The 22,031-nt window shown below is 39.6% G+C and overlaps 2 pseudogenes across 2 annotated transcripts; one reads left to right on the top strand and one right to left on the bottom strand.

Annotated features, from left to right (window-relative positions):
- The first annotated feature begins 5,534 nt into the window (after positions 1-5,534).
- On the top strand, positions 5,535-7,703 carry LOC146960924 (immunoglobulin lambda-1 light chain-like; annotated as a pseudogene). Its single transcript, XR_015035336.1, has 3 exons — positions 5,535-5,741; positions 7,133-7,432; positions 7,543-7,703. The product of XR_015035336.1 is annotated as an immunoglobulin lambda-1 light chain-like (transcript).
- Positions 7,704-10,242: 2,539 nt separating this feature from the next.
- On the bottom strand, positions 10,243-14,125 carry LOC146960925 (uncharacterized; annotated as a pseudogene). The gene is made up of 4 exons (XR_015035340.1): positions 13,484-14,125; positions 11,385-11,684; positions 11,192-11,266; positions 10,243-10,635 (listed from the first exon to the last, which is right to left on the bottom strand). The product of XR_015035340.1 is annotated as an uncharacterized LOC146960925 (transcript).
- Positions 14,126-22,031: the final 7,906 nt, after the last annotated feature.

A 22,031-nucleotide genomic window follows, 5' to 3' on the forward strand; every position in this document is an offset into this window, starting at 1 on the left:
AAAAAGTATGAATAGTTGAAAAGAGAAAAGACATAGCACACCTGTCCCGAAAAGGCTGAACATTTTGATATTTGAATTGTTGAAATAGCACAAAGTATGAAGGACTAGTTACATGACGAAGAAAGGCAGAAAATGGCCGAACCGAATAACAATAGTGTGAATGCTTCCAGCATTCACACTAATAAATGTCTACTTTCTGAGTCTTCACCAATATCTCCAGCTCTTCATCACTCTTGTTGGGCAGAGAGTTGATATTTCCACTGATGACTGACCTGACCTGCTCTGTATATTAACACTCTCAACTCAACTCAACTCAAAATTTATTTCTATAGCACATTTAAAAACAACCTTTGTTACCCAAAGTGCAGCACAACGTACACTCATTGCATCAAACAGTCAGAGGAAATGACAGGATGATTATTTCAATGGATTTTTTTTCAAATATCTAATATCAGTTTTATTTATTTTCCAAACATTATTTTCATGTCAAGAAACAGAGCCGCGGTCTCGGTTTACACAGTGAGAAGCTCTTCCTGTGTTTCTGCTGAAATCATCGGCCCACAAGACACAGAAGAAGCCCGCCCCCCTGTGGTGAGGTAGAAGATGTTGGCGGTTGCCATGACAACACAACGATGAAGAAGCCTTGGGTCAAAGGTCAGGTTTCAGGTCAGCTGTCATTCAGCTGAACAGAGTCAGTCATGAAAGACACTGAAATATAAATATATAAAGCTTGTCCATTATTGTGACTCTGAATATCAGACCACATTTAATGAGAAGATGATGCAGAAACGGAGGAAGGTCCAAGAGATTTGAGATCCTTTGTATTGGTGTAATCTATGTTATAGGATATGAGTCTCAGCTTTTAATAAACTAATCAATAACTCAGTGTGTAGACTGAAGCAGTGTGTTGTTTGAACCAGCAGAGGGCAGCAGTGTGAAGGTTTCACTCCTGACAGCAGGACGAAACAGAGAGGAGCTCATCAGAGACTGAAAGATGAACTGATGTTGATTCAAAATTCATTCAACACTAAACAAACTTGACTTTAATTTGTTGTTTTTGGTTCTTTAAGATCACAGCTGAGGAGCTCTGTGGATTTGTACTGTTGTGTTTCCATCACAGCTGTTCAACAACAGGTGACAGTGTGTGTTACTAAACTCACCACTGACCTGAATGTGTTGTTGTGTTTCTGCATCATGGTGACCCAGATTCGTTTTTATTTGCCTCAAGATTAAAATCAAGAGCAACTTTCCACTGATTCACTTCAGAGAAACAGAGAATTTCGGGAAAACAATCACCATTCATAAAAAAATTTTTTAAAAAAGGTGGAAATAATGAGAATAAACCAAGATAAAGAGTTGAATTAGTAAATGAACCTCCTCTGCAGGCTGCCACCTCCCACTCAGAGGAAAAACCACACAGCAGCTTCAGCTGAAGACAGACATGAAAATAATGTTAGAAAAAAAAGATATAGATATTAGATGTTTGAAATAACTCCATTGAAATACACAAAGTAGTGGAGGCCAGTCTGTTTCAGACCAGAGAGACTCCATGTCCTGTCATTTCCTCTGGCTGTTTCATGCAAAGAGTGTTAATATACAAACAAGAACAAACAACCATTCAGATAATATTCAATATCATCTTAAACTAGAAAAAACATTTCCAAGAATGGAAATGGTGTGAATGCTTCCAGCAATGCTGAATGAGCTGAAGAAATTGTTGAAAGAAAGAAAGAAAGAAAGAAAGAAAGAAAGAAAGAAAGAAAGAAAGAAAGAAACAAGAGAGAAAAAAGAAAAGGACAGAAAGAAAGAAAGAAAGAAAGAAAGAATCAAACAAACAAAGAAGTAAAAAGACAGAAATGGAGTGAAAGAAAGAAAGAAAGAAAGAAATGGAGTAAAAACAAAGGAAGAGAAAAGGAGTAGAAAGAAAGAAAGAAAGAAAGAATCAAACAAACAAAGAAGTAAACAAACAGAAATGGAGTGAAAGAAAGAAAGAAAGAAAGAAATGGAGTAAAAACAAAGGAAGAGAAAAGGAATAGAAAGAAAGAAAGAAACAATCAAACAAACAAAGAAGTAAAAAGACAGAAATGGAGTGAGTGAAAGAAAGAAAGAAAGAAAGAAAGAAAGAAAGAAAGAAAGAAAGAAAGAAAGAAAGAAAGAAAGAAAGAAAGAATGAAAGAAAGAAAGAAAGAAAGAGAGGGGGATGATAGATAGAAAGAGGTAGATGGATGGATGGATGGATGGATAGAGAGGGAAGGATAGAAAAAGTTACGTAACATACAAATGAAGGAGTAGAAGAAAGAAAGAAAGAAAAAAAGGAGACAGAGGGGTTAAAAATAGGGAGGGGGATAGATAGATAGATAGATAGATAGATAGATAGATAGATAGATAGATAGATAGATAGATAGATAGATAGATAGATAGATAGATAGATAGATAGATAGATAGATAGATAGATAGATAGATAGATAGATAGATAGGACACATGTTAAAAGCTGCATCCTATGTCCCAGGCTCCACCTGTAATTGTACTACTATTAATAGAGTTGGAAAGACTAAACGTCTGAACTTAAATTCATGAGAAAAATATAAATTGTTGGAGATGTTTACATCAAAAGTATAAAATAATTGAGAGCCTGATGAATTTGAGCTGAAAACCTGTGTGTGTGTGTGTGTGTGTGTGTGTGTGTGTCTGGGTGTGTGAGTCTGACGGTCTCTCTGTCTGTGTGTAAATGTGCAGAAAGTAAAACTGTTAAGCGCCACAGAACTCCTCTCTCCCTAATGATCTGATTGATTGGCAGCCTGCCCTCAGAAGTTACCATGGCGACTACCATGCTTACATTTTACTGTGTGGAACAGTGTTGTGTTTGTGTGTTTGTCTGTTTGTGTATGTGTGCATGTGTGACTGTGTGTGAGTGTCTGTGTGTGTCTGTCTGTGTGAGTGTGATGCCTGTGTTTGTGCGTGGACATCCTCTGTCAGTCTGGTTTATCATGTGTGTGTGTGGGGCTGTGTTTAAAAACATCTTAACGAGCGGCCAGGCTGCACCTGACCTGTTCTATTAATAGACAGGATAACGAGCTGGCCCCTACAGCTGGACCAACTGCACACAGAGCAGAGCAGAGCAGAGAGATTTGTGCTCTGAGCAGCTTCCCAAAACAGCCCAGAAAAAGAGAACCGTAACTCTTATCAGAATGTGGTCCTCCTGACCATCTGGGCAAGCAGACCTTCCTGAGCACATTGATGTGCATTAAATGTTTGTAGGGCAAAAACTTTTCTCAGGGTCGCAAGGTAGAAAAGGGGGCATTTCTGCTTTTCTAAAAAAATCAGCTCCTACTTTTATATTGAAGTGGATGAGCCACTGGAGTGGGTCTAGCTGCACAATTAGGCTCATAGAGACAATTCTGTAAGTCTGTCTGCTGTTTTGAACACATTAAATGAGACACGACAAGTGTGGCTACAAACCGGTGAGGAAATCATGTGTCTAGAGTTTAATTTGTGGCCGTGCTGGCAATTTATCCAGAAAAAATCCTGAATGTTTTTTCGATCCCTCTCACTCTAACGATGATGTCACTCACTCTGACCCAACCCCATACACACTCATTGAAAAGTGTGAAATTTGTCAGAAATCCTCATGTGCTTTTAAAGGATTTATCTCAAAAACGGTACAAGCTATGAAAAAGTTGTAAATACAGGATGAATACATTAGAAGTTTGTCTACAGCTCAGAATTTGAATGAAGTCTCTAGCTGAAAGTATGTGGACGCTTTAAAGGCTGAAAGAAGTAAGAAGATTTGAAGAGTTTCAAGACTGTTCCAATGCATTCTCTATGGGGAAAAAAAAATCAGAAATAGTTGAATATTGCAAAAAGTATGAATAGTTGAAAAGAGAAAAGACATAGCACACCTGTCCCGAAAAGGCTGAACATTTTGATATTTGAATTGTTGAAATAGCACAAAGTATGAAGGACTAGTTACATGACGAAGAAAGGCAGAAAATGGCCGAACCGAATAACAATAGTGTGAATGCTTCCAGCATTCACACTATTACACCCTCACAATAATCATCAGGCTTCAATGGATGATAACACATTTTCATTTTAAATAAAAACATTAACATGTATTTCAAATCAACAAAGCAGAGCAAGTGACTTCATATTTTATAAATATGAAAAGTTGAAACCAATTTCAACAAAATAAGAAGAATCAAAAGTAACTGTAACTCAAAGTGCTTTACACAGAGACATGAGAGACAGACCACAGCCCCACCCACCTGCCATCCCACAATGCTTTCATGACAGGGAGCTGTTAAAACCACAGTGAACTGAGGAAACGCTAACACTACTTTATAATGAGGAAACACAGGAGGTATTTAAAAAAAACAAATAAAAGCTAATCCCTGAATTAAACAAAGTAAAATGACAGAAATAAAAGAAAATGCCGTCAGAGGCGTAGATCACAACAGAAATGAGGCCGAGAGACAAATGTCTGTCAATCAGCAGCAGCAGGGGCTGATGGGAGTTGGAGGAGCCGTCAGAAACCACGTGGCCTCGTCTGAGCTCACAGCTCGTCCTTGTTTGGCCTCAGCAGCATCAGAGCTCCACTTCTCCTCAGCTTCTCCAGAGGAAACACCACTGATTCACAAAATGCTTTTCCTCCCAGCTGCTGCTCTGTGCTGTCTGTGTTCAGGTGAGTGTTTCCAGCCAATCAGGAGCCCACACACTCTACCTGTCACTACCACCGTCACACTGACCTTCATCTACCTGTCTGTGTCTCTGCAGCACTGGTTGCCATGGCAGCAGAGCTGGTCCAGGACCAGTTCTCATTGACCAGGAGAGTTGGTGAAAATGTCTCTTTCAACTGTGAAGGAACTGATCAGTGTGATCACAATGGATATGTGGGCTGGTACTACCAGAATACAGAGACAGAAACATTAATATGGATTCTTAGTGTTCACAGACAAGGTGGTAGAACACTTTCAAGTTCTGATCATCCTCAGAAAGATTACTTCACAGTTGTTAATAAACAGAACGGCAGTGAGTTGAAGATAGAGAAAGTTAAACACTCTCATTCAGCCTTCTACTACTGCTACTGTGCTAAGAATGATCCTCCACAGTGAGAAATGATCCCTGCAGCCTGAACAAAAACCTCCAGATGAACAGGTGTCAAACAGCGTCAGTGACAGGAAGAGAGCAGTAAACCACAGCCCAGGTTCACACACTTCACCTCCACATCACACACTTTTTCTAGACTTTTCTTTGATGTTGATCCATGTTGTTATCAGATATTTCAGCAGGTTTCCAGTTGTTCCACACACTGAGGACAGAGAAGAAACACAGAAGCTCAATGAGAAAACAAGACCAACAGAAACAGTGAAAGGAGCTAAATGAATAAAATCATATCAAACAGAAAAACTCTAAACAACAAACCAACTTTAAATCATGTGATAAAACTGGAGCAACGGTTCATCCTGAGGGGAACATGAACGTCTGGACCAACTTCAATGTGAATATTTGTTGATATGTTTCAGTGTGAAGCCAAAAGAAAAGAGAAGAAGAGACAGTGATGTTGATGTGAATGTTAGAGAAACACATGATGGAGCTGAAACATGATCCTGGTTCATAATGTGGACTCGTTCAGCTCAGCTGACACATTCAGCAGCAGACGGGTTTTTGTATTAGTCTTTCTCACTGTGGAGAGGCTGGTGGTACGACATCTTTGGCTCTGGAACTAAACTGTTTGTAACAGGTAAGAACAAACTTTTATTTCTCTTCAGTTGTTTTATTGAAGAAGTTAAAATGTGTTTGAAGTCAGTTTCTGCTGTTTCAGACTTTACATATTAGTTTGTTCAGAGTTAACAAAGAATTGGTTCTGCAGCTTTCTAACGTAACAAAAAGTGGTTTAAATGGTTCAGCTCAGCTCCACATGAAGAAGATATAAAGATATATGAATTATTGATCAAATATTCAGTGTTTGACCGTCTCAGGACTCACATCAGTTTCTTAGTCTCAATTTACATGTTAAACGGAATAATTTCTTTATATCTTTAGATTTAACTCCCTTCAATATAGCTGTGGAATTTTTCACCTTCACATTAATATTTTAAATGAAAATAAGTTTTAAAAAATGTATGTGTTAAGTTAAAAATCTGCTTTATTTTATAAGTGCATGAAAAACAGGAGCAACTGAGGCAGTTGATAAATAAAACCTTTGGGGTTTATTGTGAAGCTTTAATTATGTCATTTCAAACCATTTTAACTTCCTTCAACTTCAACTTCAACTTCATTCAAAAATATACCTTACAAGTATGAAGGCTATTTAATTTTACTAATTAAATGTTGACTGTCATTGTCTTTATTCTGTCATTTACAACCAAGTCTAGATGACATAAAAAATGCCACTTGTAGATTTCATCATACTGTGACCTACTAAACAAAATTTACCAAAAACCTACAAAAATAATTCTGTTCTCTGTAAAACCTAAAATTTTAAGTTTATACATTTAATAATTAAGGAAGTTAATTAATTATGTTTAACAAAACATAAGTTCAGTGGTATATTTCAGAAAAGCTTAATAGATTCCAACATTGTCGTCATGTAAGTGCAGTTTTGCGCAATGGAAACGGTGTTCATTGTAAAAAATAAAATAATAATAATAATAAGTCATAAAGATAAACATTTAAGGATATATGTATATATCATTGGTAATAGTGAGGATGTTTAGATAATAATTTTCGCCAATGTATTAATTTAAAACAAATATTTCTGATAAATTATGTTCGTTATGTATTTTATGTAGAAAATGTGCATAAATCATACACATTTTCCCACGCAGAGAAAAAATATACATATATCCTATCTTTTCATATGAAATAAATTGACCATCAACAAAGATAATTATACGACACTGAAATCCATTTCTCAGATACATATTTATCTGTTTTGTGAAAAACAAGACATTAATTCATGACTGGGCTTGATCCGGATACATGTGGTGACCTCTGTGCTGTATTGATGAGGAGCTGAGTGATCAGAGTCCATGTAGTGTCCGGGATCAGACTGAATGCAGTGCAGTGCTGGAAGCTGCTGTTGACTGTGTGAATGTGTCTGTGCTGCTTGTTGCTGCTGTCAAACTTCAGATGAGCAGGTAGTGAAGCCCGTGGTGAGCGTGTACCCAGCAGCATCCAGAGCCCACCTGGAGGGGAGGAGCTCCCTGCTGTGTCTGGCCTCAGCCATGTCTCCTCCTCTGGTCCAGTTCTCCTGGAAAAGACAGAAGGAGGATGGTCCTCTGCTTCCTGCTGAGGGAGAGCAGCTGCAGCTCACAGAGCCGGGACGCTCTGCCGCCATCTTGCTGGTGGATCGGGACGCCTTCTACACGTATAAATACCGCTGCTACGTCGAGCACGAGGGGGGCACGGTGGAGGCCCAGGCAGCACAAGGTGATGGAGGCTTGGTGACTGTGTTGAGCAGTGATTCAGCTTCATGTGGAGACTCTGTCACAGAGAGCAGAGCAGCACAGCACTGACATCTGACTCCTTTTCTGTTGCAGTGGTTCCCCTGGATCCTCTCCGGCCTCAGTGCAGGGTGAAGCTGCTCTGTCTGCTCTACACAGTGCTGATAGTGAAGAGTCTGCTCTACTGCTGTGGACTCGCTCTGCTGATGAGCCGCAGAAACAAGGGACCGTCCACCTGCTGCACACAAGCTGACTGACTGTTTCCTCATCCTCTTTTCTCTCCATCACATCTAATCACTTCATCTTATTTTTTGTCTTTGATCACGGCTCAGACATTTAAATCTAACAAATCTTTCTACATGTTTAGATAAAGTCAACCACAAAGATAACGACATACATACAGATCCATGTTTTCACCTTTTGAATATGGTTTTCTTGTTTTAGCTGTATTTTTATTTCTACTTTTAAGTGATCAGTAAATTAACAGAACATCAAACCGAATCATCAGTTGTCTGGTAAATATTCTGTTTTTTATTAAACCTTTGCATGCTTTGAACATTTTCTTTAGAGTGTGGTTGTTTTGTCAAATGGATTCACTGTAACATCCTCAATATATTAATAAATCACCGTCATGTAGAAAACAAAGGATGGATATTAATTTATTTTCTTGTTTCAAATAATAACAGACAGATGTGACTATGTTGTTCACACATATTGATACCAACATGTTATTTGCCCGCGGCTGTAAACAGCTCTACCTTCATAAACCTCAAATACAAACAGAGGAAGATTCAAACAGGATCAAGAAGCTGAACTGGGACAAAGTTAAATCAACAACAGCACAAACACAGATTTCATACACAATCAAGAAATGGTGGGTGTTGATTTAGCAACAGGATCAGTATAGTTTGTATTAATCATTTGGCCTACACATAAATCATCTTTTACAACCCTGTCAGTGTAAATATAAAACTCTACGCTGATGACACTGCTGTTTAAAGACAAAACCGCTGGCAAGTTGTTATCATCAAGTTTCAAATAATCTGAGTTGTAAGAAATGTCACAAACAACCCTGAATAAATATAAATGCACATCAGTGGCATTATTCACAATTAGTTTAGATTTATACTGTTCTCAGTGGTTATTAGGACTCATAAAAAACTGTTCACAGCGAATCAACACTTCCTCTCCTGCAGCTCTCAGGCTGTGTGGTTTCAGCTCTGCAGCCTCCAAACTGTGAGCTGTGGCTTTTCACCCTGATAAACACCATGACAACTACAACCATCCACTCTGTTAAAGACTCAGGAAGCATCTGTGTAACGTTACACAAACATTCAACAGCCTCTTAATAATGTCTCACTAATATCTACACTTGCATGGATTTAAAAGTGTTCGGAAATATTGTCTCATTTTTTAAATCTGATACAAATGTAGAGTTTCTTCTGAATTATTTCTGACTAATTTCATATGAATTCGTAGTAAAGAGTTGTTTCACTTGTGGGTGCAAACAACAGTGTCATCAACATAGAGTTTTTATAATTACTGACATTTGTCAAAGATGGTCTGTGGTCATGTTACTGTCAATGTGAGACGTTAAAGTGTTTTCAGTCTTTACAGAGTTCATGAGACAAATGACAAACAGAGGCCTGAACATTTGTGCATGCGGTGTTGGTAGACATCATTATTATGATAATTATTACAATAAATAATGAGGACATGTCTCAAAAGTAGTAATATTCAATACCAAATCAGAAATATTTTAATAGAAAGAGCTCAAATTTAACAATCCGAATTTTGATTGTTATTCTTTTTTACACAACTAAACACATACATGCAAAGATACTGTATAGTATAATGTGACCAACAAACCACACACCACACAGAGACAGAAGCAGCACTGACACAAATAAATGTTTTTCTTGTTGAAGCTAAACTACTGCATCCATGTTGGTTCACCTCAGCTCTCATTATTTCAGTACATTATAGTTGATATAAAAAATAAAAGCTGCTGTCAGAAGAGTCTGTTCATCTCAACCAGAGCCAAATGTTAATGAGTTCACTGGCCTCTACTGAATTATGTTCAAGGTTCATTTGTTAACCATGCAGCTGTTGATGCTCCTGTTTATCAGATAAACATAATGTTAAGATGACTTAGATTTTGTATTTAGGTTAAATTGCATTTGGATAATTCAGACATTATCCAACTAAACATTTTAACTTCAGCTCAGACTGTTCAAGCTGCAGTTTCATCATTTTTATAACAGCTGGAGTTTCACAGCTGCTCGATCTGCTGATGGTTCGTGTGTGTAAACAACAGTGTCGTCAGCGTAGAGTTTAACAGTCGCACCAACACAACTGTAAAACACGATTAATGTAAAACCTAAATGATGAGAAGACCCAGTATTGAACCTGGTGGTACACCAACAACCACATGTTTATATTAAAACAACTACATGTTTATGTTTGTCTACTTTTCCTGGTGTTGTTGTGTTTGTTCAGCTCTGTACATATATTCACATCATCACTGATGTTCGTTCTGTGACAATACATGAAAAACCACTCACACCCAGAACCAAGCTAATTGAATGTGTCAGTGTAAACATCAAATACAGGTTTTTATTTTTCTGATTATTTGTTTGAAGCCAAATGGAAATCAGTGATGAATGTAGTAAACAAACCATGAACACTGATTTTTCATTTTATTCAAAGAGTAAAACTGAAACAATTTAACAGAATGAACAGAATGTATTAAAATGAGAAACAAGATGAGAAAAATTGCCAAGCAGGTAACGATACAACTAAATTCTGTTATTACAAAAGTCACACAGATAATTGAAAATAAACATCAGCATCAAAGTAAAACAATAATTGCAATTTTTAACATGATTAAATGAAAGTACAATTTAATATCTGTGGTCAACTTTATCTAAACATGTAGAAAGATTTGTTAATGTCTGAGCCGTAATCAAAGAGATAAATGAGATGAAGTGATGAGATGTGATGGAGAGAAAAGAGGAAGAGGAAACAGTCAGTCAGCTTGTGTGCAGCTGGTGGACGGTCCCATGTTTCTGAGGCTCATCAGCAGAGAGAGTCCACAGCAGTAGAGCAGACTCTTCACTATCAGCACTGTGTAGAGCAGACAGAGCAGCTTCACCCTGCACTGAGGCCGGAGAGGATCCTGGGGAACCACTGCAACAGAAAAGGAGTCAAGGAGAAACCAGTCAGTGCTGTGCTGCTCTGCTCTCTGTGACAGAGTCTCCACATGAAGCTGAATCACTGCTCAACACAGTCACCAAGCCTCCATCACCTTCTTCTGTCAACTGGCCATGACTATTCAAATCACTCCACCATCACATGGAAAGTCCAAATGGGAAAAGACACAGGTGGTTATTGATTCACAGAAGGACTTCACCACCACAAGTTCAATGTGACCTTTGACCTCACACTGAGTCCTTAGATTGACTCTTCAATAGAAACCTGACTGAGTGCAGCTCTAAGATTCAGTCCCTACAGTCGTTGTATCTCCTCAGATTGAGTTCAGGGCCTCCAACACGTGTTATCAGTCGGAATGGGCCAGTGAAAGCTCTGGGACTGGACTTTGTTGTGCTGTTGGACACTGGGACAGAATCAGGGAGTGTGTGTTGAAGTGTGATGTGATGAGCAGAGAGTGAACAGACTGATACTGGGCCCTAACTGCAGCACAACATTGGAGCTGTCCATGCAGAGAGGCAGCAGGTGATCTTACAGTCAGCTTGGTGCGGAGCTGCCAGGTGTGCTGACTGTCTCTCTGGAGGACAGGGGGCTGCTGCAGCTGGAACCTCTGAAACAGAAAAGGAGTCAAAGAGAAACCAGTCAGTGCTGTGCTGCTCTGCTCTCTGTGACAGAGTCTCCACATGAAGCTGAATCACTGCTCAACACAGTCACCAAGCCTCCATCACCTTGTGCTGCCTGGGCCTCCACCGTGCCCCCCTCGTGCTTGACGTAGCAGCGGTATTTATACGTGTAGAAGGCGTCCCGATCCACCAGCAAGATGGCGGCGGAGCGTCCCGGCTCTGTGAGCTGCAGCTGCTCTCCCTCAGCAGGAAGCAGAGGACCATCCTCCTTCTGTCTTTTCCAGGAGAACTGGACCAGAGGAGGAGACATGGCTGAGGCCAGACACAGCAGGGAGCTCCTCCCCTCCAGGTGGGCTCTGGATGCTGCTGGGTACACGCTCACCACGGGCTTCACTACCTGCTCATCTGAAGTTTGACAGCAGCAACAAGCAGCACAGACACATTCACACAGTCAACAGCAGCTTCCAGCACTGCACTGCATTCAGTCTGATCCTGGACACTACATGGACTCTGATCACTCAGCTCCTCATCAATACAGCACAGAGGTCACCACCTGTACTGGACTCACCTCCACACACATTTACTGTGATGAAGATCATGTTTATAGACGATGTTTATCATCAGACAAAGATCAGCTTCAACAAAGTCTCACATGGAAAAAATCTTAATTTTTATATTTCCCTTTATAAATAGTCAGCACAGATCATGTCCTCATGATGTAATATATTTACTATTGAACAACTATAGAATATTTTAAACTTCTTAATAAAATACATATTTACAATATTAATATGATGTGTAAAATATATAGTCTTAAGATTCACATAAATAATTAAATAGGTAAATAAAAAGGTAAATTATTTGAAAATCCAATTTAATGCTAATACAAAAAACACATAACATGTAATATATATTCTGACAATAAACAGTATAATGACAAATTAAGTTGTTCGGCTAAGGTTTAATTTCTGCACAACCATACATTTTATACATTAAAACTTAATTCTATTTATTATTAAATAAATTCATCAAATATGTATTATAATCATATGATTAAAATATGAACACGTAAATGATTTTAGCTAAATTCTACATTATACTAATTTGTGTTTCAGATAAATAAATATTGATTCATATGATTAACTGTTACTACATAACTAATGCAATAAGTAATGTAGTACTTCTTAAATTAAACTTCTTAATATGATACATATTTACAAAATTAATATGAAGTGTAAAAGATACAGTCATAAGATTCACATGTAAATGAATAATTTAAAATGTAAATAAATAATTTAAAAATCTAATTTAGTGCTAATACAAAAATTACATGACATGTAATATTATATATTCTGACAATATATAATGACAATTTAAGTTGTTGTGTCTTCTTTTTAAAAAACCTGCCAAGCTTTAAGTGTAATTCTTCTGTGTATACATAACCATACATTTTGTATTTATTTACGCTTATTTCTTAAAACTAGATTCTACATTATACTAATTTGTGTTTCAGTGAAATAAATATTGAATCATATGATAAACTGTTACTACATAACTAATGTAATAAGAATAATACATAGAATCATTCTCAAAACATTTATAAATACATTTCCCAATTAGTTAAATATATTTTACACAATCAGAAATGCATTTTTAACACGACACAAATTATATTTGTCATAATTTTTTTATCTAATCAATTATTAATATTGACCGCCAAATAAGCAATACATATTTTAGAAAATGTGTCTTTTGTCATATTTAAAGTGCACTTATGTATATTTATCATTTAATTTATTATTATATGTAATATTTTGAATGATATACATTTTGTTGTTCTTTAAATAAATATTTTATATTATGTGAATTGATTTTAGGAGAAGAGAGAAAAGAAAAGCCGTGTGATGGTTGATGAAGCAGCAGCTGATGAGAATCCAGACTGAACTCACAATATCTCAACTTTTTAGACTCTTCACAAACGTTTCAGCTGCAGCAGAAATAAAGAATTCCTTCTGCTGTTCAGAGATTCAAACCTCTTTTCACTCATGGTTGAACTGTGTCATTGAAGAACGGCTGCATCAGAAACTTTGTACTAAACTCTGAACAAACTAACATGTAAAGTCTGAAACAGCAGAATCTGACTTCAAACACATTTTAACTTCTTCAATAAAAACAACTGAAGGGAAATAAAAGTTTGTTCTTACCTGTTACAAACAGTTTAGTTCCAGAGCCAAAGATGTCGTAGATGTGCCACGACTCTCCTCCTCCACAGTGAGAAAGACTAATACAAAAACCCGTCTGCTGCTGAATGTGTCAGCTGAGCTGAACGAGTCCACATTATGAACCAGGATCATGTTTCAGCTCCATCATGTGTTTCTCTAACGTTCACATCAACATCACTGTCTCTTCTTCTCTTTTCTTTTGGCTTCACACTGAAACATATCAACAAATATTCACATTGAAGTTGGTCCAGGCGTTCATGTTCCCCTCAGGATGAACCGTTGCTCCAGTTTTATCACATGATTTAAAGTTGGTTTGTTGTTTAGAGTTTTTCTGTTTGATATGATTTTATTCATTTAGCTCCTTTGACTGTTTCTGTTGGTCTTGTTTTCTCATTGAGCTTCTGTGTTTCTTCTCTGTCCTCAGTGTGTGGAACAACAGGAAACCTGCTGAAATATCTGATAACAACATGGATCAACATCAAAGAAAAGTCTAGAAAAAGTGTGTGATGTGGAGGTGAAGTGTGTGAACCTGGGCTGTGGTTTACTGCTCTCTTCCTGTCACTGACGCTGTTTGACACCTGTTCATCTGGAGGTTTTTGTTCAGGCTGCAGGGATCATTTCTCACTGTGGAGGATCATCCTTAAAACACCAGCAGTAGTAGGAGGCTGAATGAGAGAGTTTAACTTTCTCTATCTTCAACTCACAGCCGTTCTGTTTATTAACAGCTGTGAAATCATCTTTCTGAGGATGATCAGAACTTGGGACTATTTTTCCATCACGACGGTTAATAGCAATAATCTTTGTGAATGTTTCTGTCTCTTTCCACTGGTACCAGTCCACATATCCACTGTAATCACACAGCTCAGTTCGTCCACAGCTGAGTGAGACAGATTCACCAACTCTCCTGGTCAATGATAACTGGTCCTGGACCAGCTCTGCTGCCATGGCAACCAGTGCTGCAGAGACACAGACAGGTAGATGAAGGTCAGTGTGACGGTGGTAGTGACAGGTAGAGTGTGTGGGCTCCTGATTGGCTGGAAACACTCACCTGAACACAGACAGCACAGAGCAGCAGCTGGGAGGAAAAGCATTTTGTGAATCAGTGGTGTTTCCTCTGGAGAAGCTGAGGAGAAGTGGAGCTCTGATGCTGCTGAGGCCAAACAAGGACGAGCTGTGAGCTCAGACGAGGCCACGTGGTTTCTGACGGCTCCTCCAACTCCCATCAGCCCCTGCTGCTGCTGATTGACAGACATTTGTCCCTTGCCCTCATTTCTGTTATGTCTGCCATTTTACTTTGTTTAATTCAGGGATTAGCTTTTATTTCTTAGCTTTTATATTTGTTTTTTTTGTTTGTTTTTTTTAAAAACCTCATGTGTTCCCTCATTATAAAGTAGTGTTAGCGTTTCCTCAGTTCACTGTGGTTTTAACAGCTCCCTGTCATGAAAGCATTGTGGGATGGCAGGTGGGTGGGGCTGTGGTCTGTCTCTCATGTCTCTGTGTAAAGCACTTTGAGTTACAATTACTGTATGAAAAGTGTTGTACGAATAATTTAATTTGATTTGATTCTGCTTATTTTGTTGAAATTGGTTTGAACTTTTCTTATTTCCAAAATGTGAAGTAACTTGTTTGATTTGAAATACAGGTTGATGTGTTTATTTAAACCCAAATGAAAATATGTTCATTTGGGTTATAGAGTAGAGTAGAGTAGAGAATACTTTATTCATCCCTAGGAGGGAAATTCAAATTAGTCCAGTAGCTCACACGGCAATGACACAAAAAAGAAAGAAAGATGGAGCAGGGCCGCCGGATGGAGCAGGACCACTGGATGGAGCAGGACCACCAGGTGGAGCAGGACCGCCGGGTGGAGCAGGAACCGCTGGATGGAGCAGGACCACCGGATGGAGCAGGACCACCGGATGGAGCAGGACCACCGGATGGAGCAGGACCACCGGATGGAGCAGGACCGCCAGGTGGAGCAGGAACCGCCAGGTGGAGCAGGACCACCGGATGGAGCAGGACCACCGGATGGAGCAGGACCACCGGATGGAGCAGGACCACCAGGTGGAGCAGGACCACCAGGTGGAGCAGGACCGCCGGGTGGAGCAGGAATCGCCAGGTGGAGCAGGACCCCCGGATGAAGCAGGACCGCCGGATGGAGCAGGACCACCGGATGGAGCAGGACCGCCAGGTGGAGCAGGACCACCAGGTGGAGCAGGACCGATGGTGAAGTGGATGATCCAGGCCGTCCAGAATGGCCTCCTCCATCCTCAGTGCTCATCTCTCCACCACACCCCCCAGTGAGTCCATCAGGGAAACATGACTGAAGTCTGTCGTCATTAAAGGTGCCTCAGGATGTTTAGTCTGTATCCTAGCAACAACTTTATGGAGAACTTCAGATGGAACTTAAGCAGTTGCCATTGGGTGGGATGTACACAAGTGTTGTTATGATTCGGGAAAAAAAATAAAATAAATGTCTACTTTCTGAGTCTTCACCAATATCTCCAGCTCTTCATCACTCTTGTTGGGCAGAGAGTTGATATTTCCAATGATGACTGACCTGACCTGCTCTGTATATTAACACTCTCAACTCAACTCAACTCAACTCAAAATTTATTTCTATAGCACATTTAAAAACAACCTTTGTTGCCCAAAGTGCTGCACAACGTACACTCATTGCATCAAACAGCCAGAGGAAATGACAGGATGAATATTTCAATGGATTTTTTTTCAAATATCTAATATCAGTTTTATTTATTTTCCAAACATTATTTTCATGTCAAGAAACAGAGCCTCGGTCTCGGTTTACACAGTGAGAAGCTCTTCCTGTGTTTCTGCTGAAATCATCGGCCCACAAGACACAGAAGAAGCCCGCCCCCCTGTGGTGACGTAGAAGAAGTGCAAGGACATCCAGATGAGGCTGACTGCGGTTGCCATGACAACACAACGATGAAGAAGCCTTGGGTCAAAGGTCAGGTTTCAGGTCAGCTGTCATTCAGCTGAACAGAGTCAGTCATGAAAGACACTGAAATATAAATATATAAAGCTTGTCCATTATTGTGACTCTGAATATCAGACCACATTCAATGAGATGATGATGCAGAAACGGAGGAAGGTCCAAGAGATTGAATCACTATTTCTTATTATTAAACCCTCATATAACAATTAGTTATATAACAGGATCACCTCATGTATGACACAATATAATTTAACCCTAATAACTGGCGGTAGAGTGTTTGAGATCCTTTGTATTGGTGTAATCTATGTTATAGGATATGAGTCTCAGCTTTTAATAAACTAATCAATAACTCAGTGTGTAGACTGAAGCAGTGTGTTGTTTGAACCAGCAGAGGGCAGCAGTGTGAAGGTTTCACTCCTGACAGCAGGACGAAACAGAGAGGAGCTCATCAGAGACTGAAAGATGAACTGATGTTGTTTCAAAATTCATTCAACACTAAACAAACTTGACTTTAATTTGTTGTTTTTGGTTCTTTAAGATCACAGCTGAGGAGCTCTGTGGATTTGTACTGTTGTGTTTCCATCACAGCTGTTCAACAACAGGTGACAGTGTGTGTTACTAAACTCACCACTGACCTGAATGTGTTGTTGTGTTTCTGCATCATGGTGACCCAGATTGTTTTTTTATTTGCTTCCAGATTAAAATCAAGAGCAACTTTCCTCTGATTCACTTCAGAGAAACAGAGAATTTCGGGAAACAATCACCATTCATAAAAAAACAAACAAAAAAGGTGGAAATAATGAGAATAAACCAAGATAAAGAGTTGAATTAGTAAACTAGAAAATTTCCTCTGGGGAAATTTTGAAAGGGCCACGGGGCTACTGCTGGTTTTGCCATCTCTGTCAACATGGGAATCAAACACACAATCTTAGGGTCAAGAGAGAGCTGATCAGACACATGATCATCTTTCTATAAGCACTGATATGGAGGAAGTAGTAATAGATGGGCCTTTGCGCGTGCATGTGAAAACTTTTGCGCGTACGTGTGACGCGCGTGCGTCCACTCATGAACGCGCAGGGGGATCGATCCCCCCTCCCTCCTGTGCGGTCACCTGATCCCCCTCCTTCCTCCATCCGCCTGTGCAAAATCTGTTTCAGCCAATGTTTTGTTTTATAGCTCATACTAATGTTAATGAAAGCAGTTCAAACACCGCATATTTTTAAATCAACATCATTAGGTGTATCCTGTTTGATTACTGTGAGGTGTGACCGGTATCTATTATACACAAATAACAGCAATGGTCGTTTCAACCGATACAGGTGATATTTGCATCTGAGCCATTCACTCTCACAACGGGAGGGAGGAACAAACACCTGTAAACATAAACAGCCCACAAAGAGGGAACGGTTTCGCATATTTTTAAATCAACATCAGGCGTATCCATGGGGGGAGGGATGGGGAGGTAGCAAAACGGTGTTGCTCTAGTTTATTTAGTTTAATTGAATAAAACTTCATATTTAAAAAGTAGCGCTATTAGAGCTGTGAGAAATTAAAAGCAGCCTCCTCTTTCGTCATATTCTGCAGCAACACTGTTGCTTCAGGCTGCGATCGTGCTTTTTTAAATTGTATTTTATTTTATCACTCATACTGTTCATTAAAACATATTAAAATAACCTGCTGCTTGTGGCTGAAAATCAGCCCATTGTCACACCATTTCATGCGGATACAGAATCTTATGACAGAAAAAAAAAAAATCCCTCCTTTGATTTGAACACGCACAGAACCTACAAATCTGTGAGCTGGGTTAGCAAACCGAGTTGATAATCACCCTGGGATGGAGGGAGGTAGCAAAACAGAAAGTCTGTCAACATTTCCCCTCCACAAAAGGGATCGGATGCGGTTGGTTCAAATAAAACATTTAACAGACTAATTCAATTCTCAGTGAAACCGGTATAGCGGGCGGATGCTCTTGGTTCAAATAAAACAATTAACAGACTAATTCAATTCTCAGTGAAACTGGTAAATCAGGCGGATGTTCATTGTTCAAATAAACATTTAACAGACTAGTTCAATTCTCAAGTTTTAAAAACCTGCAGTCAGGTGAAATATCTTGGTCATGTGATCACAGACACACTGACTGATGACGAGGACATTCTGCGTCAGTCTCGCATGTTATATGTGCAAGCAAATGTGCTAAGATGGAAATGTGGCTGTTGTTCTGATGATGTGAAGCTGACTCTGTTTAAAGCTTATTGCACACCGCTGTACACTGCACATCTGTGGTCAAATTACAAAAAAACGAGTTTTCGGAGACTACAAGTGGCATATAATGACTCTTTGAGAATCTTGTTAAAACAGCCCAGATGGACCAGCGCCACTGAAATGTTTGTGACTGCTCGAGTCAACACTCTCTAGTCTGTCTTAAGAAATATCATGTATAAGTTCATTTGTCGTCTAAACAACTCAGAAAATCAGATTGTGATGGAACTGACAAATGTTGCATTTAGTGCCACGCGTTACACGTCACTGCTCTGGAAACACTGGTATATAAGTGTCTTTTAATAAGGGGCTGCTAGACTATCCCGTATGTTGTTGTTGTCTGTTGTTGTAGTATTGTTGTATTTTTAACTGGACCCAGAGTCTGTACTAATAAATTATCTATCTATCTATCTATCTATCTATCTATCTATCTATCTATCTATCTATCTATCTATCTATCTATCTATCTATCTATCTATCCATCTATCCATCTATCCATCTATCCATCTATCTATCTATCTCTGTGAAACCGGTAAAGGGGTTTCTTTGATTATTTGCTAGCCTATGTCGCGTCATAGGTTACAGCCAGATCAACTGGTTTATATGTAAATTCCAGACCACCACATATATATATATATGGCCTTACAGACCCCAGTCATTACTCGCCATTTCAGACCCTCACACACATCGCGGAGGCTCGCTATTTTATCCACACACTGAACTGAAGACCCCGCTCTTTTTTTTTTTCTTCATCCCAAGAGAAATGGCTGCTCGTAACGGTGAGTTTTAATTATATTAAATCCGATATTCTATCTTTTTTTTATATATAGCCTATATAAATTATTTACACATTATAAATAGTCTTTTTTTATTAAGGCTACATTGTGTCTGGATGTGGCGCTATTGACATCTATTTCCCGAAACCACAGGAGCTTCTACAACCAGTGTATACGTTTATTTTTAAAAAGCTGTGGTATTGAGGGTGGTTGTATGTGCTTGCTAATGTAGGCTAATTTACAATACAGTCCAGGCCGACCCATAGCAAAAACAGACTATCCTTGAAGAGGAATCGCGGGATAGAAAATAAAAACACCGCAGAATCTGTGTAAGTATCATAATAAAATAGCTTCGCAATAAAATGATTGAAAATGTTGGTCCATGTTATTGATTTTTTCTTTCTCTATATAGCTCAACACCTAAGAAAAAAATGCATTGGGTGCAGGGAAGCCCGGTCCTCGGAGAAATCGGTAACGGTGAGTGTTTTGTTTTTGTTTTATTTTTGTTTTTTTCACTCTATCCTCATCTTAGTGTTATTATGTAACAACTCTTTTCTGTGTTTAAAATAGGTCAGAGAAACGGGGAAAACCAGGAACCCTGCCATTTTGCGGCTCTGAATAGATCTCTAACCCAGCTCGCCAATAAAAACAAAGCCTCCTGTCCACAACCCAGGTATGTATAGAAACAATGCTCAGCCCATTCAGATTTTAAAAATACGTGTATGCGTTTTTCTTTTGTTTTTTTTTTACCTGCTTTTTTTTTTTTGGTGTTGTTATATTAAAGGTACAGTATGTAAGAAATCTAAAGCAACTGGCCGTAAAATCCTCCTAATATGTCACAGAGACTCAGGAATAATGTTCATATAACATGATAAACTCACCAATAACAATAGTACAGCCAGAGTATTCGCATTAAAAATCTTTTTTGCAGACTGCAAATCATGTTTATGTTTTGAATTTACGTGTTTACATGTTGCGCCACCTAGCCCTCTCTCCCAGTCACGGCGGCGTCAGTGGTATTTCAGCCTCGGTCTGCTTCCACTGAGCTGCTGCTGTGGCTGGGAGAAAAAACGAGGTCGCTGTGTTTTGAATTTGACTGCAGTAACCGTTTTTGGCCACATTCTTACATATTGTACCTTTAATGCTTGCTCTCTATAGTCCTGTGACAGAATCAGCAGAGGGCCACAACAGCCCCACACCTGCATCACCACCCCCATCACCAGCACAGCCGTCTACAACAGCAACATCTGCGGAGCTTGCGGACGAGGAAGGAGAGGCGGGCAGAGAAGTGGTCGTTAATACCCAAGATTCCATCGTTTCGGACTTTGAATGTGCACAGCGGCTCGAGACGGAAGCGGATTGGTACGGTAGGGTTCACAGTCCTATACCCACAGCCCCCACCCTGCTAGTGGAGGACAGTCTGCCACCAACACAGCCCAGCAACTCAGCACCTGCTATCGCTATCCCGGTAATGCCGCCACTACCAAATAGACTTGCTAGAATAGCCACAAGTGATTTTTGGAGGCCCCACAGCCATGATGATCACCACAGACTATTTGAACAGCATTTACGTGATCTGCAAGTGTTAATGCAAGAGATAGATGCGCATTATGTGAGACTGGGCATAGGCCGTCACACATCTGTAGGGTCTGTCGATGAACCGCCGTGTCTGCAATCAGGGTTTGATACACAGCCCCGTAGCCTACAACGCAGTGTCAAACACAACAAACAGCATCACACCCAGCTGCATCAACACCTGTAGTAGCATCAGCTAACAACACCACCGCCGGCATCACCACCCCCATCACCAGCGCCACTAACACCAACAGCAGCAGATGCGCCAGCAGTGTGCTTAGATGTGTTAACAGGGTGCGGCCCTGTAGATGTGAGGGAGATCAGGCCTTTTAACTCACTACAACTGCACCAGCGTATCGATATGAGGTCTGTACCCATTGATCATCCGGAGCAGGTCCCAGCAATAGTCAGTTAAAGCAGAAGTAAGCGATCCGGTCGTTTTCGCTAATGCTGCGTTCCAGGCAGGCTTTTGAAATCGTAAATTACAGCTTCAAGTCACAACTTACGACTTTGTAGCGTTCCAGGCAACCCACTCGTGTTTTTCCGACCTGTTTTACCGGTGAAAGTCACTATAACGGCCACTCGTAACTTCCGACCGGTGAACTCGTACCAGATCGAACTGGTACGACTTCACGGTCGGAAAAACACGAGTTTCCTTGAACGCACCATAACAGTCCTCGTCCCTACGTCACCACATTCACGGCGTCCCTTGGCTGCACACACAGCCCTGCATGCCGTTCTCTCTCCTCATTGGATAAAAACTGTAGGATACGATAAATGTTTTCTCTTCGGCTCAGAGCAGAGCAGAGTGACTGACAGACCCGTGTTTCAGTCCAAACACTCTATGTAAGTGATTGCTGTCGGAAGATAGAACTATTTAAGACTTATATTAACACAAATATATCACTTACTTCTGCTTTAATTTATTTACTTATTTATTATTTTATGTATATTCTTTGTTTAT

This window comes from Trachurus japonicus, unplaced genomic scaffold (genome assembly GCF_045865225.1).
Source record: "Trachurus japonicus isolate A0001 unplaced genomic scaffold, Traja_1.0 AP029826.1".
NCBI lineage: Eukaryota > Metazoa > Chordata > Actinopteri > Carangiformes > Carangidae > Trachurus > Trachurus japonicus.